The following is a 5,042-nucleotide window of genomic DNA, read 5'->3' as shown; positions in this document are numbered from 1 at the left end:
ATTAGCCCGTGATTGACCCGTCGGTAATCCAATAAGAAGCTGGCGTGCGAGCCTTTCGTCCAATCAGAGCGCGGTTTCGCAAAAGTGGGCTGGTCTTTGCGAGAGGACATGACGGAGGTGACGGCCATGTTCTGCAATAGTGGTTGTATCCCTCCGCTTCAGTATTTACCTTTTGCATGATTTTGCATGTGGGGAAAATGTCACTGTAGCCCCACTGTGCCCTGCCTGCTTTCCATAAGACAGCCCGCTCGGCCATTTGTTTTGCACGTCTGTTACCACAACAGCCTTGTAAAACGGTGGATAACCGTCCGTAAAGGCCTGTTGGGGTAGTTAGACTAATGTTGAGTGTTGGGAAGCGTAAATAGTCTACCTTAGATTGTTCTCCCAGACCTTCTTGTATTGTGCCAGCAGACGTTATGGGATCTTGACACAAAATAGCCTGCTAAACATTTGGTTTTGGATAATCTGCCTAGAGCAGGGGTCTCCAACCTTTCTCCACCTGAGAGCTACTTTGAAAAAATGAAAGTGGCCAAGAGCTACTTGCATCGCATCGCTTACATTTATTCACATAGCACTCATCAGTTGAATTAAGCTACTGTTGTACACGTGTGAAATTGCAATAGGCTACCTAAAGCTTATCTAAAATCTTAACTTCACATCAAAGTCCAAGAAAACGACAATTTATCACATATTAATATGGACAACATAGTAAACTTACATCACTGAAGATTCACATAAATGTCCAAGAGAAAAATACAATGTTTTCACTTTTTATTATGGCCCACATAGTAAATACATCGCCTTAATCACCACCTTGCAAGCATCTTATGGCACGTGTAAAATAAGTGCATTCACTCTTTTTTACAGTTAGTGAGATGACTGACGCTGCATGGAGTCCATCATAGAGCTGGAGTACCCACTTAGGTTCACTCTATAGAGTCATTTAAATGTTCATCAGTCGGTCTTGTTCTGTATTTAGATTTCATGACATTCATGCCAGAAAAAGCTGCTTCACAAAGGGATGTAGAGCCAAATAAAGCAGACATTTTCAGTGCTGCTTGGTGAATGTTCTTATAGTTTTCTGGGTCTACAAGGCTCCAGAAATGTTGTGAGTTTTGCTGAGACTTCAGCTGAACATTATTTTGGAGATGTATAACCTCCATCTCCATCTCCACAGGATTGACACTGAACAGTGCAGCCATATGTTCTTCTTCTTCGTCTTGACATACAATTATAAACCATAATTAATAAATTGTATAGGTCTAGCCTCTCTATATCTGTGTGTGACATTTTTCTATCCTCAAAAACAAAAAACTAATACTTCTGCAGTCTAGCTGCAGCTTCAAGCAACGGTCTTCTGTTAAAAAAAGGACACTGAATGTCCTGAATGAGGAATCACACACATGACTTAAGTCTGAACAAAGCAGACAACAGGAGTATTTACAACAGCATTATAAAAACAAAAATAGTGCATGTGGGTGCACCAGAGTTCCCGTTAGCCGGTAATTACTGGACTATGACCGGCAAAATATGCTGAAGACCGGCAAATCTAAATCTCTCCGGTCAAAGTGTCCGTCCAAATAATTTCCGTTTAACGCAATACCGCATCAGTTGCGCAATTTGCGCCATTTATGTGACAGACAAAAGAGTATGTGACAGACAAGAATAGTCAATTCTAATGTCTAACACTTAATATGCAGTGCTGGAATTGGGCCGGTACTCACCGGTACGCAGTACCGGCACTTCTGGTTCTGACCCATGGAGTACCGGTACTTCTTGCTCAGTACCGGCATGCTGGCGGTACTCCGGTACTCATGCACCGTGCCAGTACTCAACACTCTCCCGCCGTTCTTATTATACATCCATATATATATATACAGCCGCCCGGTACTCAGTAGATGCGTCATGAGGTGCCGAACGGACATTCTCATCGCTCTAAACCGCTGGAGTTTCACAGCGGCTGTCAGCTGTTTACTCCTGTCATTCAAACAGAACGTGCTGGAGAGGGGGCGGGGCTTATCTTCTCCATGTAAATACTGTGGTGGAAACGACTATGTCAAAATTAACCTATTTGACCGTGATTTAATAGTAATACACGTTTCAAAATAATAATAATAATAATGCCGAAGTAACAACATACTGAAAACTGTTAGTAAAACCATGTTTTAATGCTTTACAATTTACATACCTAGATGCACGTGTGTTGTGTTTATGCAGTGCAACTCCCACCCAGTGGGTGGCTATGTAGAGTGATAGAACAGAGCAGGCACGCCCCCGAGAGAAGGAAAGCAAGTCACGTCACAAATTAGCATTTCTAAAATGTTAGCGTGGATTAATAAAAGTGCAAAAAGACAGCGGTTGTCGCCGGAAGAAACTTCAAATCCAGAGAATGCTGTGCCTGTGTTGGAAATTGTGTCTGATGGGGAGCTTTCTTTGGTTGATCCTCCTGCTCCAAGTTCTAGTGCATTAGCATTAGCACTAGCTCCGCCGCCTCCTCCAGAGCCTCTAACGTTAGCTGCTGCTGGCGCAACTGCCACCACCAACACCGGGCAAAGCGATGCACCTGACTGCTGGACAACGGACCAGGTGCAATATTTTTGCAAGACCAATGCATGGCTCCTTCTTAAAGATAAGAAGCTAGGATGTCGGATATGCAGAGATGTCAAATCTTTGGGAATACACACTGGACAAGGACTGAAACTGTCAACTGAATGGGGTGAGTGTGCAGTGTCTCATTTCGGTGTTGACAAGGGCAAACAACAAGCTAGCCTGAGAAAAAAAATCAAAGAACATAATGAATCACAAGCCCATGTAAAAGCTGCTGACATCCTTACATCTGCTTCACGTGAAACTATTCAACATCAAGTGCAGTCTATGCATAAATCTGAATTAGACACCACTATCAGAGTTTTTCGAACAGCATATAAAATTGGCAAACATAGCCGGCCATTCACAGACATGCCAATTGATTTGAATGTACAGAAACTGAATGGGCTGAACGTGGGCAGGGTTTTGCACTCCAATAAAACCTGTGGCGAAATCATCGACCACATAGCTCATGAGCTGAAGAAAAAAAATGGCAAAAGACATTACAGAAAACCAAAGAAAACTCTGTGTTTTGGTCGATGAATCTACCACTATTAGTGGTAAAACGGTGCTTGTTGTGTGTCTACGCTCAGCATTAGCTGATGCTGAGCCCGAAACGTTTTTTTGGGAGCTGATCGAGTTGGATGGAACAACGGCTGATGACATCACAAAGGCGTTAATGGAGTGTCTTGGAAGAGATTTTAACGAGGACTTTTTAGGTCAGTGTTTCATTTCTTTTGCATGTGATGGGGCTTCAGTCATGCTAGGGAAGAGAACAGGCGTTGCTACCCAGTTGTGTAGTAAATTCCCAAGCCTGTTTGTGTGGCACTGCTCCAATCATCGTCTAGAGCTGGCAGTTGGGGATGTGGTCAAGGAGGTCTCAGGGCTCAATCATTTCCAGATCTTTTTTGACAAACTCTATTCCTTGTTCCATGCCTCCCCCAAAAATCAGAGGCAGTTAGCGCAGTGTGCGCAAGCAGTCGGACAGCGTCTCCTGGTGATAGGGCGTGTTTTGTCCATCCGCTGGGTGGCTTCAAGTGAAAGGAGCGTCAGAGCAGTCTGGGAAAACTACCGAGTGCTTCATGATCACTTCACAAATGCTGCAAACGACACGAGCAGGGATTCCAGAGACAGAGCGAAGTACAAGGGCCTGGATGATGTGCTCACATCTGCAACGTTTGTCAGCAATCTGGGACTGATGTACGATGCGCTCACAGAGCTCAGCGACCTCTCTCGGCAACTCCAAAAAAGAGAGATGACACTGCCTACAGCAGATAGGCTCTTAACTCGAGAAATACGAGTTTTTGAATCCATGGTCACCATGCCTGGCCCACACATGACTACAGTTCATACAGCTCTAGCTGAGAAGTCCTTCAAGGGTGTTGCCCTGCGTGAGAATGGCAGGCTTGTACAGATTCATGCAGGTCAGTTTTTCCACAGTATGGTAGAGAATCTGAGACACAGAATGACTTCCACAACCTCCTCTCATGTCAGCACAAGAGAAATCCCATTACATGGCCGGGAGGCCCGGGACAATCAGCTAATCCAGGACATGAAAGTTATCCATCCTGGAAGTTGGCCTGAAGAGGAGTTAGACGTACAGTATGGGGACATAGAGGTGCTACGTTTGTGCGAAGTGCTGAAAGTGGACAGAAGAGAGACTGTTCAGGGCTTTCGCGAATACAAGGAAACCAGGGCATCCCGTACACCTGCTGCCATGGAGCCTCTACTGAAAGCAGTCCGAACCATCGCTGTCTCCACTAGTGAGTGTGAGCGGGCATTCAGCTGCATGAACGATATCCTTACTGCAAAAAGGAATGCTCTCTCTGTCAGCTGACTGTCCAGCCTGGTTTTCATTAAATGTAATGGACCATCACTGGACAGTTCAATCCGGAACAGTATGTGAGGTCCTGGCTGGCAAAGGGAAGGAGAAGTGCTGATGAAAGAGCCTGTCCAGCTCCAGCCCCTGATACTGATGTCCCCAAGGCCTTCTGGAGCCTTTTCTAACAATGTGAAGTATATTGCAAAGCAGCTCACCCAGTGAGAAGACTTTTGGCATAATGTGCCGATTTGTACAGATCCTGGAGATAGAAGGACTTCAGACCAACCAGGGAGTTATCTGATCAGCTTGGTGTTCAATGTAACTCTTTACCATGGCTCAGACTTTGTTACTTGCAGTTACAGTTTCTCATTTTAGATTGTGCAAATGTTGCATTTGTTTTTACATGTTCTTTGTTCATGCTCTTTATCATTTTTCTGAGTTGGAAAGTTAGATTGCATCATAGTTTACTTTATACATATTTGTATTCTTCAGTGGTGAAGTATATTGCAAAGCAGCTCAGCCATGTGAGAAGACTTTTGGCACTTTTTCGTTTTTCGTTTTCTGAGTTGGAAAGTTAGATTGCATTCAAAATGTACAGAAATACTTAATTTTGTTAAAGCTTTTTATAAAAAAT

This window comes from Gymnodraco acuticeps, unplaced genomic scaffold (assembly GCF_902827175.1).
Source record: "Gymnodraco acuticeps unplaced genomic scaffold, fGymAcu1.1, whole genome shotgun sequence".
Taxonomy (NCBI): Eukaryota; Metazoa; Chordata; class Actinopteri; order Perciformes; family Bathydraconidae; genus Gymnodraco; species Gymnodraco acuticeps.
Note: the sequence above shows the minus strand (reverse complement) of the source record.